The sequence below is a fragment of the Heterocephalus glaber genome, unplaced genomic scaffold (assembly GCF_053883595.1).
Source record: "Heterocephalus glaber isolate CG9 unplaced genomic scaffold, H.glaber_assembly_v1.0 deba00001547, whole genome shotgun sequence".
Lineage (NCBI taxonomy): Eukaryota > Metazoa > Chordata > Mammalia > Rodentia > Bathyergidae > Heterocephalus > Heterocephalus glaber.
In genome coordinates this window covers 15,439,284-15,456,427 of record NW_028258340.1, presented here as the reverse complement: position 1 = coordinate 15,456,427, position 17,144 = coordinate 15,439,284, and the positions used below count along the sequence as shown (strand labels likewise).

The following is a 17,144-nucleotide window of genomic DNA, read 5'->3' as shown; positions in this document are numbered from 1 at the left end:
CACGTACTGGTACCTCTCCTGGGATATCTGTTCAGAGTGGCCAAAGTATGTTGTAGTGACAGTAACTTGAATCATGAGTATTATGTTACGTAAAAAACACATTCTAAAACTATGGGAATTTAGGCCATATTGTGCTGCCTGAATTTTTCAGTGTTTAACATTTTTAGCTGAACTAATTAATAATGCTCTCTTTCAATTTTCTGTAGTGTATCTTTTCCTCATTTCAACTTCTTAGAAAGTATGATAGTGTCTTAGTCACTTTTTCATCTCTGAGATACAACACTTGAAACCTACAACTTAAAGGACAAGTTTATTTTGACTCACATTTTCTAAAGATTTCAGTCCATAGTTGGCTGGTTCCAGGACAGAAACATGGTAGAAGGACCTACTATGAAGGAAATTGGCTTACTCCATGGCAGGTAGGAAGCAGAGAAAATGTAAGAAGGAAGAGGGAAGGGAGATAAACCCTTCCAGCCCATATCTGCAGTGAACTGCCTCTTCCTTCTGATCTGACTCCATATCCCAGCAGCAAGCCAGCTAGAATGCTGTCATAATCCAGTCACTTCACAAAAGTCTCATTTATGATGTCATGAGGTTTTGAGGTGACATCTAGATCTAAACCATAACAGATCATATCTAGGAAATGTCTGATATCTTGTAATAAAAAAAACATGACAGATCGTATCTAGGAAATGTCTGATATCTTGTAATAAAAAGTAACAGATTATTAGCATGTGCCTACTTTCTACCATCGTCTTCATCTTCTTATTCTACAGCATACTAATTACTTTTATGTGGAAATATTGAACTGTGTTTTTTTGCCCAAGCCAATTTTACCATTGAGCATTGCTCATTTTCTATGAACCTACGCTTTTAACTAGTCTTGCTAGCATTATGCTGAAGCGGGAAGCTTAGAGTACACAACATTGACGCCATATATCAAAGACAGATGGAATTGGACATGATTTCATATCTTGGGAACATATGAAAAAAAACCCCACTAAATCTCCCTTGTTTTCCTCTATGACCAGCTCAAGGCTCATAAATACTGGGAATAAAACAATTCTAAAGGCTAAATGTGACATATGCAGTAAACTGAAGTCCCTTGGCCCTGTCTAACATAGTATACATCCCATGGAATTTTAATTTGATACTACTCACATATTTTGTTTTGTTTTGTTTTGGTACCAGGGATCAAACTCAGGATCTTGCACTTATGAGGCAGGTGGTGGAACCACTGAGCTAAATCCCAGGCCCTACTACTCACATATTAATCATCATGTTAGGTGGCATTAAAGTCATAGGTAGTCACAGAAGTATGCAGTCAAGAGATATCTTAAAGGCATCACAATTTATGTGGGAGATTTAAATTTTGTGGAAAAAAATGAATGGTGATCCCACCACGGCAAATTTAAATTAATTTATCATAAATTAGATTAAATACATGCAAAAATGGTGATAGAGTAATCATGAAAAAAAGTCATTAAAACTGAAAGTTTTAATTTGAGACATGAAAAGTGATCTGGTCCTATGAATTACAAACTTTGTGTAGTGCATTTTACCAAAGTTCAAGTAACATTTTTTTTCTCTTTCTAATTAATCATTACAATAACTGTTAGGCACACAAACTGAAATGAGACATAAATCATATTGACCTAATCACTAACTAGTAACTCTAATGACATAAACAAGTAGCTGGCTTTCCCCAACATCTTACAACACAAGACAGTCCTGTTTTATTACCCACTATTTGGAAACAATGCAGTAGATTACAAAGAATACAGGATTATGGAATTCTGGCTTTAGGACCATCACCAGTTTTAGCAAGTGAGGTAAATAATTAAAAATTGAAATTGGGAAGATTCTCCTATGCAATGAAAATAAGGGTACCCATTAGTTCTTATTATGCAGATAGTAGCAATTATCAAATTATTTCATTTGAAACACATATTGAAAATTTTGACACCCAAGCCAATTGTGAAATGTCAAATTTCTTCCAGAGAAACTTGTTTAGATCTCTAGTTATGGTTCTTCATCTGCAGGAGAACTGCTGAGCATCAGTGGTAATCTCATATCTATAGATCTTAGGTAAATCCAGACAATCTTTAAATCATTTAAGAAAAGAGCTAACTGATTTAATTAGGCTCATCATAAAATGTTAATTTCATTAAATTAATTATTTACATAGGTGCACAAGTCTAATACTCATTGGATACTAATCAGATCTTCATTAGGATACTGGCCTGTGCACTTATTTCCATGTTTTATTGATAAATTGTGTTAACTGAGCATAGTCCAGAACATGAACAAAAGGGAGAATGTACACTCTAGAAAATGAATTTAATACACAGAAAATGAATTTTAAAAGTTGAGCAGTGTATAAAGTTAAAAATTTTGTTTCATTTTTGAAGAAGTAGGTGGTTATTAAAAGACATCCTTTATAGTTCTTGTTACCTTATCATTTTTGTTTTGATGAACCACTCATACTACTGTTGTTACGTTCACATTGCACTGTGCCAAACAGATTTAACAACAATACCAAACATATAATTAAGTATAATCTTTGCCAAGCAATCATACAAGATTTTACAGTCAAATTGTTGATGGGGGAATAGACCAATACAGATAAAGCATTTAAATAATATGTCTTTTACATCTACCAGATAGGTACAATATGAGTTTAAGAAAAGAATTTAAAACTATTTTTTAAAAAAATTCCTAGTGGTGTTTTATACATAGAATCTTTGATAAAACTTAATACAAGATAGATGAATACCTGTCTATGTAATGAGATATGAGATTTCTCTTCTAGCTAACAATTACCTTGGGACTGGGGGTATAGCTCAGTCGTGTCTAGCAAGCACCAAGGCCTTGTGTTCGGTACTTTTCACCAAAAAATAAAAGAAAGCAACAACAAAAACAATTGTACTTTATTTCTCTTATGATTGTAGATGATAAGTTAAATGAATATTCTTCAAAATGTAATAGTTCCTTAATTTATGGCAGAGACATCTGCAATGAGTGATGATTACAAATTGAAACCTAGAAAAGTATTTTGTTTTCTTTTTCACTCACATTAAAAACCAAATCCATATTATTCCTTTCCAATTGTTTCTCTTTTCTCTATTTCTACCTGAGTCAGAATTATTAAGAAGGGTTCTGAAAACAATGAAAAAAGAAGGAAAAAACAGAAACAAAACTTATGTAAATAGGGAGGGGTAGAGGGGTGGAAAGGAGGGCAGGGGAATGGGAAAATAATAAGAACCAAGATATACCATGTACAGATACAAATTCCCAATGATGAATGTGATCATATTGTGTACCTAAAATATACAAATAAACTCAATAAAGAAAAAAATCCATAAAAAGTAATTATTACATGAGACGTCCACTCTAAAAGTCATTTAAATTTTCCCTTCTATTTCCTTCATTCTTATATACAAATTATTGGTTAAATGTCTTTAACTCTACCACTGTACCTCTTTTTTCATCACTTTTCTTAATTTCACCAATTAAATTCAATTTCTTCTAAAATTGTTCTCCCAATTTAATTTGCGTAATGTAGCCATATTTATAATCTGAAAACGGTGTTTCATTGTCAAGATGCTATGTAAAAATATTTGGTGAAACCTATTTGTCTAAATCATTGAATCTCAAAGTGTAATCCCACAGCCAGTTATATAAGAATCATCTGAGTTCTTATAGAAATATAATTTATGGAATTTTAACCAGGGCCAGCAGAAACAAAAATTCTGTGGATAGAGCCCAGTCATCAGTTTTTGATCAAGTCTCCCAATTTTAATTTTTGTATTGAGTGTGACTTTTTTGTGTGGTAAGCTTACAAAAAGGTAAGCAGGAAATACATTATCACATAACTCTATAACCCACATGAACATTTTTCTTGTTACTTTCATTTTGCATGAGTATGGTTGAATTTGGTATAATCCATGACTAATTATGATATGGTATGACTTTTTAACTTTTGTTATAGAAAAACACAACATGAAATCTTTTCTCTTAAATTTTATGTGTACGATATGATTCTGTTAACTACAGGAACAATATTGTTTAGCAGACCTCCACAATTTATTCATCTTTTATACCTATACGCATGTTAATTAACAACTCTCATTGCTCCATTCCCTCCAACTTGCAGTCCCAGATAACTACCATTCTAGTCTTTTATGAGTTTGACTACTTTTAGATATTTCATATATGTGGAATCATGTATTATCTCTCCTCCTATTCCAAGTTTAATTTAATAATGTCCAAAATATTTATATATGTTATCACCTATTAAAGAATTTCTTAGGTTTTAAGTTTGAAAAGTATTCTACTCTATGTATATGTAATATTTTCTATATCCACACATTCATTTTTTGACATTTAGGTTGTTTCCACATCTTGGCTATTATGGTTACTGCTACAATGAACATAGGAATACTAGTATTTCTTCAAGATCTTTGTTTCAAATTTTTCGATACTCAGAAATGAGACTGCTTGATTATGTTGTAATATTTTTAAATTTTGAAAAAAATCAACCTATATCACACAGCACTTACACAATTTGATATTCCTTTTTAAATTTATTTCTGTTAGTATATGTTTGTGATATATAATAATTATATTGATTTTGGAAAATTGATAAATATGTATTGCGTCTTCATAACTGTTCTACCCTTCCCCCCATTCCCAGATTGCCTTCCCAGCTCCACAAAATCTAACTTCCTGTTTCTCTCCTTCATTTTGCTCTTTAAATTATTTATATTATTTTATAAGAGAATCCATGTGATATTTAACTCTCTAGCTTGACTTATTTCACTTAACATTATGGTCTCAAGAATCATCCATATTCCTACAAATGACTCAAATGTACTCTTTTTCATAGCTTTTTAGTACTCCTTTGTGTATATATCAGACATTTTTTTCATTCATGTGTTGATGGTCATATAGGTCACTTCTATTATACATATATATATATGTATATATATATAATTGTGCTTATATAAATAGAGCTATGTATGTATGTATCACTGTAGTATGATGTCTTTAACTCTTTGGAGAAGATACCCACAAGAGGAAACACTGGGTCAAGTGGCATTTTATATTTAGTTGTTTGAGGAATCTTCATACTGATTTCCATAGTGGTTTCAATATTTCTATTCCCATCAACAGTGTAGAAGGGTTCCTTTTTCACCCACAACCTTGAGTCTCACTAGAATTTGTTGTTTATTGAGTCCTTGATCATGACATTCTCATAGGAGTAAGATGGAATCTCAGTGTTGTTTTCATTAGCATTTCTCTAATGGCCAAAGTTGCTGAACATTTTTTCATGTATATGCTGGCCATTTGTACTTCTCCCAAGAAGTATTTATTCATTTGTTGCCCATTTTCTCACTCAGTCATTTGTTTTTTGGAGTCTAGTATTTTTTGACTTATTACTATATTCTGTGCATGATTCTTCTGTCAAAAGAGTAACTGGCAAACACTTTTTCATTCTATAGGTTGTCTCTTACACTATCAGTAGTTTCTTTTGGTGTATAGAAGCTTTTTAATTTGATATACTCTCATTTGTTGATTCTTGGTATTATTTCTTTTGGAATTGGGATTCTATTGAGAATGCTTTTACCTGTGCATATATCTTCAAGGATTTTACCTGTTTTATCTTCCTTTACACTCAGTGTTTCTCTTTTGACATCTAGATGGTTCAACATGCATAATTAATAAATATAATATACCACATAAACAGACATAAGTCTAAAAAGCACATGACCATCTCAATAGATGTAGAAAAAACTTAATAAAATTCAACCTCTATTCATGATAAAGAAATCCCTGATGAATAATATTTCTTCTATTTCTTAGGTTGCTTTTCACTAAGTTGATTGTTTCATTGTGATGCTAAAGCATATATTTTAATAATATCCTAATTTCCAATTTTTGCTTTTGTTACCTATGCTTTTGGTTTATATCCATGAGTTCATTGCCAGTGTCTAAAATATTTTCTACTCTTTTCTCTTGAACTTTTGAAATTTTAAGTTTTATATTTTGGCAATTTGTCTATTTAGAGGTGCCTTTTGTGTGTAGTGTAAGATAGGGTAAAATTTCATTGTTTTTATGTGGATAATTAATTTTTTTAATACCATTGGTTGAAAAGGCTGTTCTTTCCCTAATGGGTATTTCTTTCTTTTTTTTTTTTTTGTATTAAATTCTTTTATTGGTACATTGTAGGTATACAACACAATTACATTTCTCATTGGGAATTGTACCTTTATATAATGCATCTTGGTTCTTATTTTTTCCCCATTCCTAGCCCTCCCTTCATGCCCACCACCCTTCCCTATTTACAAAGACTTTATTTCCATTTTTTCCATTTCTCATCATTTTTTCCTTTCCCCTGCCCCTCCCACTACCCCTACCCCTTTGGACCTTTTCTTCCTATTTTACATTATCGATTATTCATTCTAATCATTGGTACATTTTAGGTATACAATATAATGACATTCATCATTGGAAATTTGCACCTTTACATAGAAAATGAGAAATTTATAGCTAAGTGGATGCACATTGAGGCAATACTCTTAAGTGAAATAAATAGGACACCTAATGTGTATTTCTGACACCCTTATAGAAGATAAGTTAACTATGTAGTGTATTTACTTATTTTTCTGCTAGTGTATTTAACTCATGTATGTGTCTTGTTTTATTCTAGTACATAGTTTTAATCAATATGGCTCTGAAATATATATTAATATCAAGAATTCTGATGCTTCCAGTATCATTGCTTTTTCTTAAGTTTGATTTCATTTAGTGACTTTTATTGTCTCATCTGAATTTTAGAATCATATTTTCTATATCTTTAAAAATGTCACATCTCATTGTAGTTTTTTATAATTACATTTAATTTGTAGATAGATGTGAATGGTATGAACATTTTAGCTATACCATCTTTCAATCCAAGAACACAAAATGTCTATTTGTCTAATTTTTATCAATGTTTTATGCATTTCAGTATACAAGTCTTTCTCCCACTTAGTTGTTCATTCCCAACTACTGTATTTTTCTTTGTAATGATATTGTCAATATAGCTGTTTTCCTAATTTCCATTTCAAATAATTTGTTCTTAGTGCATAGTAATGTAACTTATTTTGTATGTTGATTTATAGCCAGAATTTTACTGATATTTTTATTAGTTCTAACATTTTTAAGTTGATTTTTTTGGAATTTTCTATATATTAGATCATGCCTCTTATACTCAAAGACAAAGTTACTTCTTATATTTTGATGTGGATGACATATTTGGTCTTTGCCTCATTACTCTGGTAAGAGCTTTCAGTACTATGCTGAACTGAAGGGATGAGAGTGGGCATCACTGCTTTCTTTCTGATCTTAGAGAAAAAGCTTCCATTTATGTGTGTATGTTAGGTCTGATTTTGTCATATACGACTTTTTTAAGGTTATTTTCTTTGAATTCTATGTTTCTGAGGGGTTTTATCATCAAAGGATTTTAAGTTTTGACATGTGTTTTTATGCATTTATTGAGATAATCTTGTGATTTTATCCTTTATTATTCTGCTAATATAGTTTATCACATTCTTTTATTTTCACATATCAAAGCATTCGTATATTGCTGGGATTGTATGCTCCTTTCAATGTTCTGTTGGGTTCTATTTACTAGTATAGTGTTGAGTTTTTGCATCACTAAAGTTGTTCTATAGCTTTCTTTTCTTATGGTATCTTTGTCTGGCTTTGGTATCAGGATAATTTTCAACATAACAAAAATTAAATTGGATTGGCTCCATCCTCTTCAAATATTTGGAAGACTTTGTAATTGATTTGTATTCATTCTCCTTTGCATGTTTGTTAGAACTTATCAGTGAAGCCATGGAGTCCTGGATTTTCATTGCTGGGAGATTTAGAATTCTATATTCAATATCATTACTAGTCTTACTTCTTTTAAAGTTTCCATTTTTTTATGATTCAGTCCTTTTAGGCTGTAAGTTTCTAGGAATTTTTCCTTTTTGCCCAAATAATGTAGTTCCTTGGGATATAATTCTTCATAGTTGTCTCTTAGTATTGTTTTTATTTCTGTGGGGTCAGTCACATTTTCTCCTCTCCTCCATTTCTGAGTTTATTTATTTGAGTTTTGTCTTTATTATTGACTTTTTCTTAGTCTCACAGAAAAGTTTTCAATTCTAATTATCTTTCAATAAATACCAACTCAGTTTTGTTCATTTGTTTTCTATTTTCTACTTCAATTTCTGCTCTAATTTTTTCATTTTATTACATCTACTAACTCTGGGCGAGATTTGCTTTCACTAGGTCCTAAAATAGTAAAGTTTGGTTTTTTATGATCTTTCCTCTTTTTAATGTAAGCTTTTACTGGTATAAACATTCACATTAATACTACTTTTGATAATATCTCATAAATTGGGATGTGGGTTTTCTTTGCCTGTCTCAAGATACATTTTATTTTCACTTTTGATTTCTTCATTGGCTATGGTTTAACAAATATGTTGTTTAATTTATACATATTTGTGAATTTTCCACTTTTCCTTCTGTTTTCAATTTCTAATTCCATGCTTATTGTTACAAAAATATTTGATAAGACTTCAAACTTATTTTTTCAAAATACAGTTTTGTGACCTAATTTTCAGTCTTTAATGAAGGATGTTCCACATTCACTTGTGATGAACACATTGTGTGCTGTTGTTGGGTGAAGAGATTTGTTAGTCAAATCTAGTATTCTGGGATGACTTGTGTTTAGATGTTCCCATAAAGCCTCATGCCATTATAACTGGGGCTTTTTCAGAAGTGGCTGGATCTGGAGTATATGATTGATTCGTGGTTCAATGCTAGAATTAAGAGCACTGGGATTGAGTATGTGATTACTAAATTAGCCCACTGATGGGTATGGCATCTGCCCTAAGCCAAGTAGCCTAGATAGAATATAAAAGGGGCAGGCAGAAGCTCCTATGGTCACTTGTTGGTTTACTTGCTTGCTTTGCTGTCTTTTGACTGCCTTGGACTGTTTCTCCTCTACAATGCCCCTCTGCCATGCCACTCTGCCTGGTAGCCAGCCAAATATGAACTGAAACATGTACAAACTGTGAGGTAAATAAACCTTCCTTCCTTTAACTTTGGAGGTTATGTATGTTATCTCAGCAACCAGAAAAGTGATTAAAACACATTCTTTGTTAACTTTCTGTCTGATCATATTATGGATTATTGAAATTGGGGTGTCTGTACTGTAATTCTACTACTATTCATTTCTCACTTTTTTTCTGGTAATGTTTGCTTTATGTATTCAAATGCTTTGAATTTGGTTGCATATAGTTGTTGTATGCAGTACATAGTGTTTACATTCCTTGTAGAAAGTTGGTACATATACATATCTTAATTCTTTTTTTCAACCTCTTTCCCCTTCTCCTTCCCTTTTTCCCATCCCTTGACCTTCTACTTTTTTGTATATGTTTGCAATACATAATTTTCACATTCCACATAGTTTAATAGTTGTTATATATTCCTTGTGAATTGATCAATTTATTTGTCAATATATAATGTGCTATTTTATCTTTTGTGAAAAATTTTACTTAAATTTTATTTTAACTGATATGAGCCATCCACTTTGCCATTTGTTTTATATTTGAATGGAATATTTTTTTTCATTTCTTACCTTTTGTAGTCCCAGGTCCTTAACATTTCTTATAGACAGCATATAGTTGGATATGTACATCCTCTATGTCTACTGATATTTCCATTGAGGTGAATTCATACATTCTATATCTGCTGATACATTCATTGCAATGCTGTTTTATTTTTTATTGTTGTCCTAAGTGGTGCTAAATATCAATTCCTTGGCTTTATGTATGCTAGGCAAATGCTTTACTAGTGAGCTACAACCTCAGCTCTATTATTAAATTTTAATTTTCCATTGCATATGATAGATATAAGTATTATTTTAGATGTATGACTCATCAACATTTTATTCTGATTTATATTTTTTGTGTTTTAATGTTCTTCACAATGAATTTCATACAGCAGTAGTTTTTAATTTTAATATAGTTCAACTTATTAATATTTTTAAAATATCACCAAATCTGAGATTATCTGGATTTTCTCCTTCTAAAAGGTTATAGTTTTGTGTTTTCAGTTTAGGTCTATAATCTATTTTGAGTTTATTTTTTCCTTTATATGTCTATTATTTACTAATACCATATCATTTTGATCACTGTACTTTTGTAACAATTCTTAAAAGTTCAGGAATATCAGTCCTCCAAGTTTGCTCTTTTCTTCAATATTGTTTTAGCTATTCTGGCATTTTGGTGGTTCAATATAAATTTTAGAATCAACTTGGCAATATTCATAAAGTAACTTTCTGGGGTTATTATTGGGATTTCACTGACAGTATAGTTTGGGAAGAACATGCGATTTGACAAATAGTCTTCCCATCCATAAATATGTGATTGCTCTCCAATTATTTAAAGTTTTTATTTCTTTCCTTAGAGTTCTATAGTTCTCCTCTACATATTTTGTGCCTATTATATTTTGTTAGATTTGTACTTCAGCATTTCATTTTATTGTGCTAATATAAATATTGCTTTGAATTGCATTCAAATAGGAATCATTTATAGATGATGTATTGGAGGCTAGTTTTGAATATTTTTGTATTTAATTTTATGATAGATATTACTCTTCCATTCTTGTAATATCTGTCTGTTTGAATGTTAGGGTAATTTTGGCCTCATAGAATGAATTAGGAAGTATACTTTCTGTTTCTATCTTCTGGAAGAGGTTGTAGAGAACTGGAATAATTTCTTCCTTCAAAATTTAGTAGAATTAATCAATGAAACTGGGCTTATCTCTTTTTGATTCATGAAGTTACTAATTATTTATTCACTTTCTTTAATAGATATATATTTATTCATATTTTCTATTCCTTCTTGTGTGAATTTTGGTAGATGATGTCCTTTAAGAAGTTTCCCCATTTTATCTAAAATAATATTTGTGGATATGGATTTGCTCATAATATTCCTTTATTATTCTTTTAATGATTAGTAGTTTTGACCTTTCTTTCACTTTTAAGATTAGTAATTTTTCTTCTCTCTCTTTTTTTTTTTTTTGGTTAGCCTGAATAGAGATTAGTCAATTTTCCTGATACTTTTAAATAATCAACTTTCAGCGAGCTTATGTCCCCTAGGCCAGTGATGCTGAATCTTTTAGAACTTTCAGTGTTAGAAATAGCCCACCACCACATGCATGCCATGGGTTCACCACCACTGCTAGGCTCTGTCTTTCACAGGTGATTCTCAGTTTTCTTCCCATACCCACTCATGTAATTCAGAAAGGACATGGAGAAATGAAGTTGAGTATTTCCCTTCTACCAAGTGAATTAGGATGTTGTACAACCCAAGTCAGTCAGTCCCTGGTGAAATAGTCTTCCTTTGTTAGGAAGATCCCTCAAAAGTCTGAGCTTATTTCGAGCGCTTTCTCCCTATATCTGCTAGAAACATGACAGAGTTTTTCTTTGAAATTTCCAAGCTCTTTATATATAAAATCAGAAACTAGAAAAATTTGTGGGTTTTTTTTTGTCTTTTTGCTTACATACTCTGGTCTTAGAACTACTAATCTACAAGATACATTTGAATGTCTTTTGAAGGAATTATGGGTTCTAGTCATTCTGTCTTCACCTGTTTTCTCATAGTATTTTGTAACCCTCCTTTTCATATTTTCTGCAGAATTTTTCCTGTTTTATATATTATTTCCTCATTTCCCCTTTTGGTTCTCTCCGTTTTCCCCTTGGCTACAATGCTTGCCTCCTCCTGCTCCTCTTTTTCCACTTCCTCATTTTTCTTTCTCTCCCTCCCTCCCTCCTCTCCCCATGATACACACACACACACATACACATACACACACACACACACACACGCACGTAAAATATCTAGTACAATTGTCTTTCTTTGTCCATAGATTTGCTTTCTATGGTTTCATTAACCAGTGGTCAACTGTAGTCTGAAACTACAACATGGAGAATTCTTGAAATAATTTTAAATGTTTTAAATTATGTGTGTTATGAGTAGTGTGATAAAATCTTGTACTCTCCTATGAGGTACATTTGTCCAAAAATATTTACTACATGCTAGTAGAAGATAGAGGGATAAATAGAAGCTTTTCTCTGCCCTCTATAAATATATTAACAACCAAGGGAGATAAAAAATATCTGTATAATTATACACCTTACATTTTACAGGACTAAAATTATTGTCATCAGTTAAACATTTTGTCTTAGGCATACCTGTGGACCAGAAAGTGTCTGAATCTCTCCCTGAGGACTCATTTTATTATTTGTGAATTGCAGCCTAACCAATATCTTTTAAAAACCTAAGTTACATAAATGTTATATTTTACATGTAAACTTTTAAATTTACATAAGTTAACTGCCCCTATAAAATCATTCAATTCTTCTAAATGCTGTTTGAATAAGCTTTAAAACCATATTTTTGAATGTACTAATTTGTAAAACTATACACTTGGTAAGCTGTCTGTATTAAAGGACAGAAATATCTAAAGTCGCAGGCTATAGTTTCTCTGGAAATTATTAAGCAGAAGTTTGATGTATCACTGTGTTCAGCAAAGTATCTTACATCAAGAAAGAAATATGTAAGTAATTCCACTAAGCAACCAAGATGACACAAGATTATGATTTAGAGCATTAGAGAGTATCCATCAGAAAGATAAAACCATTTCTTTTTTTCTTTTGAGACAGAATTTCCCTATTGTAGTTGAGGCTGGCCTTGAACTCACTATGGAGCCCAGGTTGGTCTAGAACTCATGGTGATCCTTCTGCCTCAGCCTCCCGAGTGCTGGGATTACAGGTGCTACCACACCTGGCTGCATCACTTGTTTACAGTAGTATCAAATGATTGGAGTTTTCCTTCTGTTTTTAGTCAGAAAGGCAGAAACTTTATGAAGAGACAAGTCAGAAGTCCCTCTTTAGATGTATGAGCTTCTATAATGATATTGGAAAATTATACATTTTGAACATTCATTGAAAACTCCTGCAATGGTAAGTAGACAAAAAATTTATTTTGTCATGGAAAAAGTAAAAAATACCTCTTAAGTAGGAAATAAAAAAGCTTTCAGTGGAGCCTTTAATGTTAATTATACCTGAAGTGTCTTTAAAAGTGGTACTTCTCAAACTGATTATTCATAGGTATGTATGACTTGGGATCTTGTTATAATGTGATTCAGAATGCAAAGATTCCCCCTTCGTATAAAGCTCTAAGGTAATGTTTCTGCTGGGTAACCTAAAAAGACTACACAAATACTATAAATTCTCTTATATTTGGATGCATTTTCCTTCTATTTGTTTACTTTTTGTCTACTGTTCTAAAAATAATTTGATGTTAATAGAGATAGTCCATTTTCGAGAGTAGGTTAAATTTAAAAATATATATGGGAGTGAACAAAAAAAAAAGAAAGATGAAGAAAATAGTTGAATTTAGTTTCCTACTAAATATCGCCCGAAAGTGTGGCTTTTAACATGATGACTTAATGTCATGCCGATATTCCTAGCTTATGAGAATTGCATCAATGTAATAATTGGTAATATTCCCTAATCTGAATTAAGTGAAAAAGTACATGGACGCCCTATTGTTTACTCCTATAAACAGCTACTTACCTGAAATAATATTGAATATTGAAAAGCATAATATACAAATGAAGAGTCATTAAGCAAATGTCCAGATAATCAACAATAAGATAATGACTAAGTAATATTCTTAAAATAGTTGTTAATTTTGGTACTTTTATGTATTGGTGGTACATTAGCTATTAAGACTCTAGTTGTTATGTATAAAAATAGGTTTTAAAATTTTGTTTTTCTATATATCAATATAAATATCTTTATATTTAAAACAATATATACAACTTATTTGTGATATATATATATGAGTTTCCATTCCAAGAACCTTGAAAATTAGTATTTCACTAAAGAACATCTAATTATATATCTAAGTATATATGATAACTATCAGTCTTATATTCCCTGAAGGGGCCCACAAAAATAATGAGTGGCTTTTTCTTAGATGAATGACTTTTTATTTTGCAATTAAAAATGAGTGAGAAAGCCCTTCATTAAAGTTTTATTTAGGGGAAAATGGGTGTCATGAAAGACCTTAAGGCCATGGTTAATTAAGAATATAAAGTTACAAAGTACAAAATAAATATTTATTCAGTTCCTGCAAATTTAAATCACCTTTATTGATCAAATCTTGACAGTGACAAGATTTCCAAGAAATACATAAGGTAATTTAGAATATGTTTAGATCTTTATGTTAATATTATATTCATGATTATTTGTGAAGCTATAGAAATTTAAATGTACTGTTTCACTTAAACAATCAGACCATTTACAATTTGCAATTGTTAGACATCTACTGATTGTATTGACCATTTAAAATGTCTTGTTTGAGGCTGGAGATTTAGCTCAGTGTCACTGTGTCTGAGTTTGATGCCCAGTACCAAATAAATAAATAAATAAATAAATAAATAAATAAATAAATAAATGTCTTGTTTGCTAGACTTGGCTATAAATCTTTACCTTATAAAATATTTTAACTCTAGAGATACCCTTGTTATAGAATAAATTACTTCATTCTATGAAGTATCTCCCAAATCTGCCGGGCTGTGTTGGAGATCTCTGTAAGAGATTCCATTACAAAGTGTCCCTCTTTCAAGACACTCATAACATTTTGTTTAAAATACCTATTTAAATGTGTGCCTTCTTCACCAGACCGTTCATTCAAGGAAGATAGTGGATATCCCTCTCTCCCTTGACTTTTTGATATTTACCACCTAGCATGACACTGAGAATAATAGAGGCTCAGTAAATAACTACATACACAGCACAAGTTCATAAGTTTTAGATATTATACATGATAAGGGCACAACTAAAAATGTAGTTTAATTTTTGTGGTAGATGAGATAAAATTTCCTAAGCATCTAATCTGAATTTACAAAAAGTATTAAAATTCTCATTTAGTTCTATAAAACTTGCATTGTAGATCTGATAGTTTTAATCTACTTAACTATATTCCTCTGTTTCTTGTAATTTCTTAACATTTCTGTTTCTTTTCAGGTTCAAGCTATTTTGGAAATTCTCAGTTGAAAGGTCACGTTCTCAGAGTGGCCATCCCTGACTACAAAACTGGTTACTTCAATATCCCATTTATTTCTTTCATGGATGTTATCACAGAGTCTGCTTATATTATTTATAGTTTTATTATATATTTTTCTTTCCATTAATTTAAATGCCATGTGACTAAAAAATGTTTCCAACTTTTACTCCTGGATTTCAAGGCTTCGCACAATATGCAGCAAAAATAATGAAGAAATTAGTGAATGGATGAATATAAACATATAGACATATGTCACAGGAATTTTGACAAAACATACATGTTAATAAAAACCTGAAAAAGTAAATGAAATGACATGGAGCTATTCTTCTTTTTCCTCAAAATTATTTACGATATATTTTCATTCTTGGTTACATGAGCTACTGCTTGGATCTAAAACTGATCAACTCAATATCTAATCAATGAAGGATAATATACGATCCTAAAGTTCTTTGTTCTCAAACTACAGTCAGTCCTGTAAAGTGACTAATTTAGAACTTATTGCTTTAAAAGCCTATTCATGCTATAAAAGAAATTTACAATTTCAAGTTTTCCTTCTTAGAAATCACTTAAACACAGTTCCTTAGTCAGTTTCAAGATGCAAAGAAATAGTATTTGTACAAATATAACAATATCTAATTTGACATAATAGCTTAAGAGTTATCATTTTGTGCTAGTTTTAGGCTTGGATTTGGGGAGTATTAACCTAGAGTTATAGTAAAAGAAGATCTGGAGAATTATACAGATTTTTTTAAAGGTGGCAGTGGTGTCAAAGTGATTACTTGTCTATCATCTTGAAGGTTACCAAATGCTGCACTTCCTTGTGCATGGCAGACTGGCTGATTAAGATGCTTTCTACATGATGAATCTTATCATGTTCACTTTTGTAGAATTTTCTTCAGTTTTTAAATAATTTTTCATTTAATGGGATAAGATGGGGATAACAGTAATGTACATTTGACCATCTTAAGCAAAGGTATTGGATCACAGCCTTTATATAATGCAAAAAGATACAGAGAATGGATAGACTCAAATCATGTTAGAGAGCTGGAGGCATACTTTAGTGGTATGGTGCTTGCCTGCTGTATATAACGCACTAGGTTTGATCCCTCGCACTGAGAAAAAAGTAATCCCTATATCAGGGAAAATTTGAATAGAAAAGAAATGATTGCTTGGATCTAAAACTGATCAACTCAATATCTAATCAATGAAGGATAATATACGATCCTAAAGTTCTTTGTTCTCAACAGCCTCTTCCTTCTTTCCTTCCTTCTTTCTTTCCTCCCTTCCTCCCTCTGTCTCTGTCCCTCCCTCCTTCCCCTGTACTTCCTCCTCCTTTCCATTTTCTTCTTTGCTTCTTCCTCTTCCTCCTCCTTCTCCTCCTCTTCCTCCTTCTTCTCCTCCCACAGAGGTCCCCATCTCTGTCCCTTTCTCTGTCCCTAAATTATTTGTTTCCTTTAGACAATACCCCGTAATCCTATCATCCGGTAGTGAAATACAATGGACTTATCTTTGAAATACGTATCCTATTTGGTCACTGAAACCGAGACTGAAGCTAAATCTATATCAAATACTTGACAGCCTTCTAGTGTTCAGGTAAATTAAGTTGTGTTCTGTAAAACTTCTAATCAGGACATTTAGAAATATGTGATGTACACAGCATTTCTGAAATGCATCTAACACTTCTTTTTAACATTTCAACAGGCATATTTTAACTTTCTCTTAAGTCATCTTCCTTTTCAGTCACTCCCAAGGTGGAATCATTAAATTTGTCTTCCAAATGAATGAAAGAGGGAATAAGAGAGTATAGATTGCTTAGAATAAAGAGGTCAAATACCTGCTTTGGCTCTAAAATTTGACTCTCTTCAGAAATATGACACATATATCCTTTGTGAACAGAAGAAAAATACTTCTAAATTGCACAAATATAGTTTTTAAAAGTGCAGAACCAAGCTTGGTAGATTAACC

The 17,144-nt window shown here is 31.5% G+C and overlaps 1 long non-coding RNA gene across 1 annotated transcript in view; it reads left to right on the top strand.

The window, feature by feature from the left end:
• The window catches only part of LOC110350292 (uncharacterized), a 37,738-nt gene extending 22,251 nt beyond the window's left edge, over positions 1-15,487 (top strand). Inside the window, exons 2-3 of the long non-coding RNA XR_002396760.2 lie at positions 12,948-13,066; positions 15,140-15,487. This is a non-coding gene — a long non-coding RNA (uncharacterized LOC110350292). The remainder of the gene's footprint in view (positions 1-12,947; positions 13,067-15,139) is intronic.
• The last annotated feature ends 1,657 nt before the right edge of the window (positions 15,488-17,144 follow it).